At 37.0% G+C, this 15049-nt stretch overlaps 1 protein-coding gene across 1 annotated transcript in view; it reads right to left on the bottom strand.

Moving 5' to 3' along the window:
- LOC122794071 (spectrin beta chain, non-erythrocytic 4-like) overlaps positions 1-15049 on the bottom strand; it is a 1992331-nt gene that overhangs the window by 686962 nt on the left and 1290320 nt on the right. The window lies entirely within an intron of this gene.

The raw sequence follows: 15049 nt of genomic DNA on the forward strand, positions 1-15049 counted from the left end.
TGTGGCTACCCCCACACCTGTAATTACTAGCAACTAACAAAATTCAGCAAACACTGACTAACTTCCAGTTCAGTTAATATTCCTGCAACACACAGTTAAAATCAATTTAAATACTGTATTTTTTTGAAAAAAAAGTGCAGATAAAAGCACTTAAATTCTCTTATACGTCCAGTTGAATACAGCAAGTTCTTAGCCGGCCAAAGCTGAGGTTTTTAAGCAGAAAATATTTCACACTGTACCACTTAAATAGGCAAGGACAGGAAATCAAAGAATGTGGCTACCCCACACCTGTAATTACTAGCAAATAACAAAATTCAGCAAACACTGACTAACTTCCAGTTCAGTTAATATTCCTGTTGCAACAAACAGTTAAAATCAATTTAAATACTGTATTTTTTTGAAAAAAAGTGCAGATAAAGGTACTTAAATTCTCTTATACGTCCAGTTGAATACAGCAAGTTCTTAGCCTGCCAAAGCTGAGGTTTTTAAGCAGAAAATATTTCACACTGTACCACTTAAATAGGCAAGGACAGGAAATCAAAGAATATGGCTACCCCCACACCTGTAATTACTAGCAAATAACAAAATTCAGCAAACACTGACTAACTTCCAGTTCAGTTAATATTCCTGCAACACACAGTTAAAATCAATTTAAATACTGTATTTTTTGAAAAAAAAGTGCAGATAAAGGTACTTAAATTGTCTTATACATCCAGTTGAATACAGCAAGTTCTTAGCCGGCCAAAGCTGGGTTTTTTAAGCAGAAAATATTTCACACTGTACCACTTAAATAGGCAAGGACAGGAAATCAATGAATGTGGCTACCCCCACACCTGTAATTACTAGCAAATAACAAAATTCAGCAAACACTGACTAACTTCCAGTTCAGTTAATATTCCTGCAACACAGTTAAAATCAATTTAAATACTGTATTTTTTTGAAAAAAAAGTGCAGATAAAAGCACTTAAATTCTCTTATCGTCCAGTTGAATACAGCAAGTTCTTAGCCGGCCAAAGCTGAGGTTTTAAGCAGAAAATATTTCACACTGTACCACTTAAATAGGCAAGGACAGGAAATCAAAGAATGTGGCTACCCCCACACCTGTAATTACTAGCAAATAACAAAATTCAGCAAACACTGACTAACTTCCAGTTCAGTTAATATTCCTGTTGCAACACACAGTTAAAATCAATTTAAATACTGTATTTTTGAAAAAAAGTGCAGATAAAGGTACTTAAATTCACTTATACGTCCAGTTAAATACAACAAGTTCTTACCAGGCCAAAGCTGAGGTTTTTAAGCAGAAAATATTTCACACTGTACCACTTAAATAGGTAAGGATAGGAAATCAAAGAATGTGGCTATCCCCACACCTGTAATTACTAGCAAATAACAAAATTCAGCAAACACTAACTAACTTCCAGTTCAGTTAATATTCCTGCAACACACAGTTAAAATCAATTTAAATACTGTATTTTTTTTGAAAAAAAAATTGCAGATAAAGGTACTTAAATTCTCTTATACATCCAGTTAAATACAGCAAGTTCTTAGCCGGCCAAAGATGAGGTGTTTAAGCAGAAAATATTTCACAATGTACCACTTAAATAGGCAAGGACAGGAAATCAAAGAATGTGGCTACCCCCACACCTGTAATTACTAGCAAATAACAAAATTCAGCAAACACTGACTAACTTCCAGTTCAGTTAATATTCCTGCAACACACAGTTAAAATCAATTTAAATACTGTATTTTTTTGAAAAAAAAAGTGCAGATAAAGATACTTAAATTCTCTTATACGTCCAGTTGAATACAGCAAGTTTTTAGCCGGCCAAAGCTGAGGTTTTTAAGCAGAAAATATTTCACACTGTACCACTTAAATAGGCAAGGACAGGAAATCAAAGAATGTGGCTATCCCCACACCTGTAAATACTAGCAAATAACAAAATTCAGCAAACACTGACTAACTTCCAGTTCAGTTAATATTCCTGCAAAATATTCTGCAACTGCCTCCTACCTTCTTGGTGCCCTTGTTCTAAGCACTATTTCTTAATCTATTCTTTGCTTCTCTCCCTGTCTTTAGTTCCTTCTGTCATTTAGATAGTAGTCTTTTCTTCTACAACTGTCAAATTCACTACCTCCTAGCCATTTCACCCTGCTGCTTTATCTCTGAAGCTTCACTTGTGAGCTCTTCTTTTCAAGTAACACCCTCCTTATTCTGGGATTGCTTCTCTTGTTTCTGCTTCTACCCTGTTCTGCTCTGGTGTTCGGTTATCCTTACCTCATCCTACTCCTGGCTCTATAAGCTCCTTTTCTTTCTCAGTTTGCCTGCCTGCTTGCACCTGACTTGACACAAAAGTGACATTCTGCAGTCATGCTCTGAAAATAATTTCCCTCATCTTTTAGCAACCTAGTACTCCTACCAGTTTTGCACGCACTTTAACCTCACACTTCCATACCACATATAGAGTACCTGACCAGACTCATTCCATCACTTATCCTTCAACCCACTTTCCTCCTTTTCCATGTGTTTCCTTCAATTTCTGTTTCAGACATCTGAATCTCCTTTGGACTGCCTTCCATGTATTAAAGCCTTATCCTTCTCCCTTATGTGCTTTACCCCTTCACTGTTTTTGTATATGCAATGTACTTTCTCTTTATCCTCCTCCTGTATAAATTCTGTATGAATGGTCTTTACACACTACACACTGCCTTCAGGTCATTCTAGCTGTCAGCACTGTCCACTCTTTGCACTGATGAAGAGATTGATTATCAATGTACCTTTGGGCAGCATGGTGCTTCAGTGGTAAGATCTTTGCTTCATACTTTCAGAGTTCATTCCTAACCTCTGGCAACCGGCAACTGTTTGTATGGTGTTTTGAGGTGTTTTCCATAATGCATGTACAGGGTTTCTCAGAGTACTTTAGCTTCCTCCCACTGTCCTAAACTGGGTTATTTACCAAAAGCATGCACAGGTTTTCCTGGGGTATTGTAATCTCCTCCTGTTACTCCAAAACATGCTGGTTATGTGGCTACATATGACAAATGTAATATTAGTTTTAACACAGTAAGGTTCAATTCTGGCTGCTTGTTCTCTTCTAATTGCATTTGTGTGTTTGAAACGGAGACATTTTGCACCATTGTGCTGGGTAAAAATGCTGCCTCAAAATACATCTGGACACTGATTTTCATGGCACATACCTGAATATACTCAATGCTTCCCTTTTTCATTCCACATAGAAACTGAAGAAAACTATTCTTGCACCTGTCAGTTTAAAGTATGTACAAGTTACTATCAAAATAACATTAAGTGAAGAATAGACATACATAAAGCATACTAAGGTGTATATTTTTTTGTATTTATTTTATTTACTTCATGAAGCTGCCTGTGTAAAGAACAAGGCCCTCTCTGAAACAACAAAAAAGTGCACTGCATCATCAAGCCATCACTTTCCACTGGCTTTTACATTTATGTACCTATGCATTACTAGACTCTTATGCTGTTTGGCTGTGACTGGTTATCCAATTTGTCCATTTTAGATATAATAAATTACAGTAAGTTTCACTAATTTATTCTGGTTCTCGTTCTTTCACCTTGCACTGACTGGTCAGGAACTGCTTTCCTGTGCTTCAATATTTGTGAGGACAAGGAGAAGGAGCAGCACAGCCTGCATTTTTTGTGGTCACATTATAGGTTCATAGGTAGGTATTAGGCTATCAGTACTAGGGCCTATATAAACCTAGCCAAAATGTTCCCTGGTTTTCGCCACCCAAGAAAGTTATTTTCTTGTGCCCCTGTCATGCAGAGCCACAGAGGTGATCCCTGGGGTGAATTTCCTATTTCCCATCCAATTTTCTAGATTCCTCTTAAAGAGGGATAATGAGGAGCTCTGCTTGATGTGAATGGGTAGTCTGTTCCAAAGTATGGGGAGTCGCTGGGACAGGAATCTATCCCTCCAGCATGTTCTGTTTATTGTGGTGGCAAGGTTCCAGTCCCTGGAGCATGTGACATGGAGAGATTGGGGTTTCTTTAAGTGTAGCATGTTCATAAGAATTGGGTTTGACATGGCCTTGTATGTTAGGCAGAGGTTGCCTCTAAGTAGGCAATAAGCGACGGAGTAGAGCTGGAGTTTTTTGAGGCGGTCTGCATATGTCATCTGTTTGAGGCCGGTAATCTTCTTACTGAGGTACTTTTGTGGCCTTTCCAGTTGTTGCAGATGTCTTGTGAGGTGCATGCCAAATGCGGAGTTGTACTCTATGATGGGTCTGATGAGGGCAGAGTAGAGAGGAACAACAACCTCTTTTTTTCTGGAGGAAAACCCTTTAGTGATGAGGTGTGCCACGTAGAAGGATTTCCTTACTACTGTGGCAATGTAATTGTCAAAGGAATTAATCAGACAGTACCCACTGGTACTGATCTGGAAACAGCAGTGCATATCAGTTTGGAATCTGTATGTCACGGACACAGAAAACAAACATGGAGAAAACAAAAAAGGAGGTGAGAGAAGATGATGTGGCACTTGATTACACTATACTATCATTGTACAACATGCTGATAAATGACTTTGTACAGATGTTACATTAGTGAGAATAAGTTTTGCAGGGCATTTTATGGTTGCAGAGTGCATCTAGTGAATTAGCACATAAACTCATGGTACATATCCCAAACGTTTTCACATTGAAAATTTTCTCTTTATACAATAGCCTATGATCACTACATCTGACCCTGATACTGCAGGGGGTTGGGATGGTGGACTAACGGTTAAGGTGTTTGCCTTACAAACACAAGGTGCAGGGTTTGAGTCTCACAAGGGATAATTGGCTAGGCTTACAATGGCTCACAAGGGCAGTTAGCCTAGTACTAACCTATGAACCTATGAACCTATGAACAAGGGCCAACTCCCAAATGTTTTCACTAGAATTTTGTCTTTATACAATAGCCTGTGGTCACTACATCCAATCTTGATGCTGCAGGAACTCTGCCACAAGGGCCAACTGCCAAATATTTTCATTGAGAATTTTGTCTGTATGCAATGTAAGCAAATTTAACAAAGTACCTTGCTGAGTATTAACTTTAACTAGGCAAATACATGTCTACCTGTGCTGGAAATTGACTTTAATATACTTCCCCTATGAAACAGTTGACAGTGCAGTCTAAGGACGACCTACTAAGTTGGTCAGTGTCCCTTTTCTTGACCGATGGATTACACTGTATATACCAGTTACTTATTGTTCTTAGTTGACAGGTTTCTGCATTCAGGAAATGAAAGAAAACCTGTTCTACTTTGTACGTCTCTGTTAATTACTTTGTATTAGCTATAAACAGATTACTCGCTGTTACAAATTGACTTGCAGGTGGAAACCCACTATGCTTGCCTTTGCTTCTCTCTCCTACTCTGTCCCCATTCCCACCCACCCCTCTTACTCTACTATTATACTTCCTACATACACATTTCACTTGGGAATCCTATTCCCTAACTCTCCTAAACAACCTTACGACTCTCATACAAACACTGCTGTTTCTTTTTACCTAATTCCTAGCTTCCATTTAGTCCTTTAGCATTATTCCCACTAGCTAAGGTGTTTACCTCACAGTCACATGGTGCAGAGTTTGAGTCTTACATATGATAGAAATTGGCTAGGCTTAAAATGTCCTGCAAGGGCAGTTAGCTTAGTACTTATGTATGAACCCTTTCTCTGTTCTATATAGTTTTGTGCTACAAATATTCATTATCACACCCCCTTCCTAACAGTATTTATCTATTCTGCATTGTATCTTCTACTTTTCCCAAATAAAATCCTGCACTTCTTCCTAGTTTACCTACATTCTCATACTCTAGCCTTTTAAAACCCTTGATTCCTTACATTCCAGAGAAGATACTAGGAAAACCTGACTCTCTTTCTTCATAAAAATACTTTCTACCTACTATCAGCTTTCTATGACTCTCTTTCTTCATAAAAATACTTCTTTCCTACCTACTATCAGCTTTCTAAGTCCAGCAACACTAAATATCTTCTATTATGCAACTACTTTTTCCTTTTTGATCCCAGCTTTCCCCACTACCTGTCAACTATAGCAAACAGATCCCGTTACTTAATCATGCTAATCCTCAGCTTATCCTCTATTCTTCTGCTGCTACTGGACCATCTCTCATCCTACCATGGCTCTATATTTCTCAGCATATCTCCATCTCTGGCCCAACCAGCCATTCATACTTTCTCCCTACACTCTCTAAATGCACGTGGATGCAAAGGTCAACCCCCAAAGACAGTGATCTAACTTTTGCTGACATAAATGTCAGAAACAAAAGAAATAAAATTGCTGAACTACATGTCTGGATTAACCAACATAAGCCTAATATTTCCATTGTAACTGAAATTTGGCTTAAACCCAGCATAAATGACTCCAAAATTAGACCTCCCAGCTATATAAATTGGAGATATTGCTTTAATATTTCTGAACAACTGTCAAAACTTTCCTTACAACAAACCAATACCAACATTTAATTCAGCAGAACTTATTATTACTTTCCTGAAATTAAATAATTATAAACAAATATGTATTACTGCAATACTGGAAGATATTCTACATTGGATATCCATAACAATTCGACAAGAAAAAATACTACGGGGTGATTTGAATGTCAGTTGGTTGGACATAAACTCTAACTCCCCTCCATTTAGTGTGAACTGATTTGGTTTTACACAACTAATTAATAGCCCCACGCATTATAGCAAGGCATTATATGGGATCCCAGTATCAGATCTTAATAAATACACCACCACAGGTACAATGTCTGACTGTCTCAGTGATCAGCTCCCAGTCTGTACGACCAGACCCAGTTTGGGTCCAAATGGAGCGATGATAAGTCATAAGTAAAGGAGAATAGTGTTACTGGGACTGAATTCATCCTCAAGTCTCACTGAGAACCTTCACGACAAATGGCTGAATAACCTCACTAGCTTTCCCCCTAATAACATAGGAGTAACACAGGGTTCAGTCTTGGGACACCTACTATTCAAAATTTTTATAAATGACCTAAATAAATTTCCCACTGCATTGTAATACCATACAATACGCAGATGATTTAACCATAATCTGTACCTCCAATAACTTTTCTGACCTCCAAAAGTTAACACAAATACCTTTACTGCTCATCTTTGCATCTAAACCTGTTCCCACAGACTTTACTATATTCTCCATAAACAAAACCCCAACAGAGTTAGTAAATCAGGCCAAACTGCTAGGAATTACTATTCACAGCAAACTTAGCTTTGCCTTGCATATTAATAATGCAATAAAATAGACTCACTTCAAATTAGCAAACTTTACAGAAACAAACAATACTTAGACAAATCCATCCGAATAAAACTCTCAAAAAGTCTTCTCCTTCCAACCTTACTATATGGGTCTCCTACCTTCACCAATCTCCACAACTCTTTGCAACACAAACTGCAGTCCTGTTATTATAAGACTGCAAAATTCGCATCAGCCCAACCATATCGCACCCACCATTGCCAGGCCACTAAAGAATTAAACTGGCTAGAATTTGGACATTACCTACATTATACACAACTAACCTTTGGCCATAAACTCATTTATAAACCTGAGTGTCGCCCTTCCCTGAAACATATCATTGAACTTTACATCCCATCCAAAAATCTATGCTCTAACAACACCTACTTAAAGTATCAAAACCTAGTAAAAGAGCAGGTAGCTGCCTCTATTCCCATTCCATATCTAAACTTTGGAACACCCTCCCATCATCAGTTACAGAATTAGACAACGTAATCTCCTTTAAAGGAAAACTAAAACAAGATCTCACTGATAACCCCAGCTGCACATGCAACATATCCGCAGCTTCCTTAATCTAACAAAACTGTTTCACATAGTAAATATACTTGTGTATATGTTATACCATATGAGTTATCCCTAATCTTTAGTATCATAGGCCACACATCAATACAACCATCTTAACACATTTTCCCTTCTCTGTCACATTCTACTTTTACTTCTACCATTAAATATGTCACCTATAATCTACTTATTCCCACTTCCTAGCTACAAGATTCCAACTATATCTGTCTTACCTTTAAGTTTAACTCTCTAATTCTATATTTCACTTTTCCTACCGCCCCAAAAAAATTGAGCTGTATTGTTAAATATTTCCAACTGTATAATTTTCCTACATGCTAATGTTCCACTGTTACTGTATTGTGCCTTTTTACAACATATTTGTTGTTTAGATAGTTTTTTGTATTATTTCACTTGCTTTATAATTATAATGTTGTTTCCTTACAGAATGATTTTCATGTAACTTGGAACTTTTCTCCCTGGGCCTCCACTGAAAATGGGTCTCAAACCCAGTGGAATTTCCCGGTCAACAAATGTCAGTAAATAAACAATAATTTGTTGGCGCCCTCGCCAGAGAACATCTTAAAGCACAGTGGTTGTGTCCTTGTGCTAATCCCGACTGAAACCATGTCCTCATTTACCTAATTTTTCCTCCCCTTTCCACTTTCTGAGCTCCTCACAAACACTTTCAATAGTTTGAGATTTGTATCTGAGAATGTAGACTTTGCCAGCAACCTTTTTAACTTCATCTTGTGTTATTGTTTCTGTTTTAATAAGGCTAATACAGTAGTATATATTAGTAGTAGTGTTATAGTTTCTTTTTAATAAGTCTAATACAGTAGTACATATTATAAGTTTATCTCCTATTTTTAGTATCTCTTTTGTGTTGAAATTGAATTTTCTTTTTTACCTTGTATTGTTTACTCATATTAATGCTTTATTGTGCCAAATTATTGTTTATTGCCTGTACTGGAGCTTTTCTCCCCGGGCCTCTACTGAAAACGGATACATGTCCAGCTAGACTAGCCCGGTCAACAAATGTAAAATAAATAAATAAATAAATAAAATAATTTTAACATCTCACCAAGATGACACTGATATACAGACTGTATTTTATATAGCATATATCATGGACAGAAATAGGTTAAAAATAAAAAGATGGCTGGATGCACAATATTCCAGGATAAAAAAAGTTCCCAATCCTGGTAGGCGCACTGGTGCCAGGACTGGAAAAAAATGACAGTGTAGAATCCTCAAAATACGGAGCATTCCTACAGTGGGGCTAGGCCAGGCCCAGGGGGAGGATGCCCCCCCCAATTGTAAAAGGAAGTAGCAGTCTACAAAATTCACCAAAACTGATAGGCCAAATAAGAGCCATAAAAATGACAGAGTGGACTATTGAGAAATAGAAAGAAATGATGTATTGTTACTATTATGCAGGAAGCCTAGAATATTCAGACATCCCATACATCTCAAACATCCACTTAAATAACATGTTTATAAAACAACATGCAACCTTTCCAAGCTTAACCAAGAAATGGTCATTACTACCCTATTATCTAGTGACTTTAAGTTCCTAAAAATCCTCCTCTAACATGATGCTGTAAATGAATTCAATACAACTTTCCTGAATATCCTAAACAGCCTTGCACCTCCTAGAAGGAAGAGACTAAAAAGAAATAATGCAATCTGTCTGTCAAAAAAAGAGTAGAATGCTAATGTATAATAGAAAAAAAAGCATGAAAAAAATGGCAGAAATATAAGACACTACAATAACTTCAGAATGATTTGCAATCATACTTAAAAGCAAATTAATGAAGACAAAAATACACTTTAACAACTTTCAAAATAATAGTAAACACAACCCTAAAACAATTCTGGGCAGCCATTAAAAAATCTTGCATCCCAGCCGTCACTTGATCATCTCTAACACAAATAAGAAGAAGGCTGGGGTATTTATTCCTTTAGATCAGGGGTGTCCAACCTTTTGGCTTGCCGGGGCCACATTGAGTGAACAGAAATTGTCTTGGGGCCGCATATAAAATATATCATATAGTTAACTCTTTCGCTGCCACGGGAGACCAAAGTCGACCTCCTGGCTGTACTGTAGGTGCATTCAAACAATTAAAAAATGTAATAAGTGCCTAATATCTGCCTTAAAATTCTAATTCTCATTCTGATTTTAATTCTCTAATCTAACCGTTAATTCTAACATCTTAGTTAAGATATAGATTTATTTTTTACAAATAAACAGATATTCACTACAGCACTAGCATTTCTCACTGGGAAAACAACTCCAGCAGTCCATCTACATACAATGTCAACATTAGCAGTCCTACAATACTATAATCCACAAAAATAAGCCAACAAATTTGCAATAAAGTAAAGAATTCACATTACTGACTTAATAAAACAATTCTGAATAAGCTACAAGAGGGTCTCACCCAAACAAATGACTGGTGCCAGAAACATGGCCTCAAGCTAAATGCCAAAAAATGCACAAACATCCACTTTGAGGAGAGTGATGTCCACACAAATTATCACATTAATAACAATGTTGTAAGCACGCAATCAGTCGTGAGATGCTTGGGCACCCAGGTTGATAGAAACCAGACTTTTGACCACCACATTGTCTCCGTTGTATGGAAAGCTTTTTACATGGCCCACCTCATTAGTAAGGGTATCTCATCCAGGGACAAGGAGGACATAACATCCCTGTATTCTTCATTTACAAGAGCAATTATTGAGCGCAGCACTCCTTTTGGCATGTGCCTCAGCAAAACACCATGCCAAAAGAAACAGTACAACCATTTCTGACAAAAAAAGGTCAAATGACTGAGTTCACTTAGTTATCCAAACAGACTAAAAAAGCTTCTTGTTCTCCTCTGTCTCTCACTGGCCCCTATACATTTCATCACTGGCTTGCTTTCCAGGCTAAGAAAGATCCTGCCTTAAGAGACTTTCTCCACCTCAGAAATACTGGTTATATTTAAAACACTCACTACAAAGACCACAGCCTTCACTGCAACATAAACAAGCCACTTTGTATGGACAGGTTCTTGACACAAAAACTTTCAACTTTTGCAAAAAGCTCCTCTCATTATCAAACAATGTAGTTCAACAACACTACAACTGGATGGATAGCCATGAATGTACTCCTTAAGTAAGTAGCATAGTCTTCATCAAACCGGAAGGAAAATCCAAATACTAAACTTTCCCAGCTGGATGGCTAAGATCTAATATTGGTTACTCAAGTCTACTTGTCTAAGAAGAGGGGCCTATTTAACTAAGAATTCCATTTGCAAAAATATATTCAGTATACATATTAAATCTCTCTCTCTCTCTTATACATACACACACACACACACACACACACACACACACACACACACAAAAGAAGCCCCTACTTGTAAAATAGGCAACCTAAGTAATCACATGACACAGTCTCACTGATTGAAATTGTCTGGAAGTCAAAATATCTGAAAAAAAAATCATAATAGAGATGGATTCATCCATACAATTTCCCACCACCAAAAGGACCATCAATAAATCAACAAACAACTGCTCAGCAAAAATGAAATCAATAAGAAATCTATAAACTCTCTAAGATCATACTACATACTAGAGTAAACATATAACTTCCCTCCAATCTAAAGCCATTTGACATTCAGACATTTTAATTTGCGCAGAAGTTATTCACAGACTGACTATTTACTAAGCTGTAATGCTGACCATCGCTTTTGAAAAAAACAAATTCCCACACTTTGTCAATAGCTCAAAGTGAAGAAAGGATTACTTTTTTTATTTATTATGTATTTATTTAATTTTGGAAAACATCTTTAAAACTGTTAAATTGATCACACACCCATAAACACAGAAAAGTTATTGTGATAAGTAAACTACAGACTGCTGCAAGAAATCAGTCATAGCACACTATGCTTACGTCTGAACCAACGAAGCATACCTGTCAATTCCAAAAGAATTAAAGTAGCGTAATAAGAAAGTTATTTGCAAGGTTACATGGCAGTTTATAATGGAAATAAGTGGAGATATTAAAAACGCTCTGTTTCTCATAATTATGCTGAAAAGTCTTCCAAGGTAAATACAACCTTCTGATTTAGCATGGAACCATACCTCTCAACCTTAGAGCAAGAATTCTGGACAAAGCGAAAAATAAAATTGCGACACAGGCCCAAAAATAGTTATGCATCACAGACACCATTGAAACAAGTGTAGCTGCAAACATTATACATCACGTATAATGTTTCTATCCCATTATTGTTAAGTTAAGCATTATATGGCTCATTCAATCCTGCCTTCTTTTGCAATAAAGAAAACCATACTTTGAAATGACAAATCCATTAAAAATAATAAAACACATTGGCTTCACATCCTGCAACTTCCTACCTGCAAACAACCACAGAGCTTTCACTGAAACTAGCTCTGCTTATTTCCCCAGAATGACAGCTCTCCCTAATTAAGTTTAATGGTATACACTCTACCGGGATCTGGACTACCTGAAATAAATTAAATTATGGCCTGTAAATTGCAAGTGCACTTTGTTTAATTAAACTACATTTCAAAGCTCACTTGCTGTATTCTTTCAGTAACATCCAAATATCCATTTCTAGGTCACTTTACAAGACATTGGCAGTGGTAGACTTAGCATCCTTCTGATCCTTACAGGACCACACTCATACTGCTAACATTGTTCATTAAATGTAAATATCTATCCATGGCAAGAAGCTATGTCTTAAAAAATCTATTTTTGGCATTCCTAGTACCCAAGTATCAGGTTTTGAAACAAAGAAACATATTCTCCACAGTTTCTAAGTCTCTGTCTTTAATAATCATCTACTATTGCAGCACTCCCAACACAAACACACACATACACACTAAAACCCCCAGCATTTGAAAATGACATTGTGCCCACCTGATTTGCCAGTATTGATGATCCACCAAAGATATGCTTACTGTTGTCCAATCTACCACTGCTTAGAACCCACCAATGACAAGTCAGTACTGGGTGATTTTTTTGTTTGTCAAAAAAAAAAAAAACTTTATATGCTACAGTCCCACATTAGTCAATCCACTACTGACCCAGTAACCCTAGGCTGCTGTCTCATTCTTACTCCCTTGGACTGCATTACCTTGGATGACTACTTTTATTTCCTAAGCAAAATACACAAATTGGAAGATGAGGCAAAAATCCAGACATTCTTCAAAAATCCATACAGTTGAGAGGTATGATTTCATATTCAATACAACACTCTCCCTGTCAGAAAAGCTGCAATTTAATGAAAGTGTACTTTTAATGTAGGATGCATTTGTGAGCTAACCTGTTTGCATGTTAGCCTCTTTGTGCATGTGTCTCTCTTTGTCTCTCTGTCATGCACACATAAACACACACACACACACACACACACACACACACACACACACACACACACACACACACACACACTTCTACTTTCCCACACACAAACATTCTGCTTTCACGCATGCACTCACTCACACCATACTTACCTATTAACACAGGTTAAGTGCTGTCTCTTTAAAAGGCAATGGCAGCAAATCTATAGACGGGTCCCTCTTAAGCAAGAACGCACACATTGATTCTTTTTTCACAAAATTATGGCGCGAACACACAGACCCTTCTACGGTGGAAAAAAATCAAAACTCGAAGGAAGCTTTGGTGCATGTGCACACCTATGTTAAGAGTTACAGGTCACGGGTGTGAAAAACACAACAAAAAATTGTTTTGGGGCATGCATACATCGATGTTGAAGTTAGATGTAGAGGGCCGCATGACAGAGCTCTGAGGGCCGCAGGTTGGACACTTCTACTTTAGATGCTTTAATACAAAGAAACACATCGGATGGATAGCAGCATCATTAAATACAAATTAACTAACAGACAGAGCTTACATACGTACATGTTCACATCTCAACAACTAACTATAAAATGGCAGTGACACTCGCACATGCTCAATACCCTCCCTTGCATCCTTCAAACCCATTCTGAAAGACATTCTAGCCAAAAACTGGCTCTGTTCTTGTTCAACACCAGGATAAACTGCATCCTTAAATGTGAACAAATACATATGCATACCTTATACCGCCTTCCTCTCCCTTCTTCACTCACGTCCTTAATTCTTTTATTCTCTCACCCCGGCTCTCTCTATAAATACAACACAAGCCTTATTGTTTCTCATATTACAATTCCTGTTTGTTTCATACTTACTTACCTTACATTTCTCTATCAAATTATTGTCATATGACTTGTATCTATTCTTAAACAATGTTTTTATATTATATCTAATTTGGTATAATTATTTAACATATAGCTGTTTTCTGTTTTATTTTTAATGACTATAAAATTATTGTTCTTAACATTTTTTTTTTAATACTTTAGAGATTTTCTCCCTGTTCCTCCATGGAAAATGGTATCCTACTCAGTCAGACTTTGATGGTAATCAAATGTTCCAAGAGTGTTGACAGCATGACTTTCTGAGGGTCTAGAGAAGCCCTGCTAACTTTTCCCCCTTCTTATTCATGTGCAGTGCTCAAAAATGAGAAAGGAATAAGGACTGCCATAAAAATATTTGCACCATTTACATGGCTCACTCAGAATGGATTCATGTTTTTTTGGATAGTATCCACACATATATTAGGTAGATAAATAGAAAGGGATGCAAAAGGGATTTGAGGGAATTTCATGACTAAAATGTGCAACTGCAAACTTGGTTTTTGAAAACATGAGATGTTTATAGGTTTCCAACTTATACTAAAGATTATAACAGACATATAAATCAGCAAAGTTTCTTCTTCTTGCTATCCTGCACTGTAGGGTAATTTGTCTCTCACCGATACTGTATGCAAAACTCAAAAACACTGTAGAATTAAATATTTCACCATTTGTTAATAAGCTCATACTTATGCATGTAACATATATGATCTGCATGTCTGTAAATGTATTTGTACCTGTTTGTGTCTCCATCACTTTGGATCAGTTATTTAATCAGCTGATTAAAAAACTGATTTAAATATGGACTTCTCCCTCCAAACCCAGAAAAAAAAATATGGAGAACGTGTCTGTGTGTGCACTCTTTGATAGATGACATGCCATCCAAGCTTAATTCTTCACTGTATGCCCAGTGAGTGCCAGGAGAGCTTCTGGCTTCCCTGTGATCCTGAT

This window comes from Protopterus annectens, chromosome 1.part0 (assembly GCF_019279795.1).
Source record: "Protopterus annectens isolate FY-2018-M chromosome 1.part0, PAN1.0, whole genome shotgun sequence".
In the NCBI taxonomy this organism is placed as follows: Eukaryota; Metazoa; Chordata; order Ceratodontiformes; family Protopteridae; genus Protopterus; species Protopterus annectens.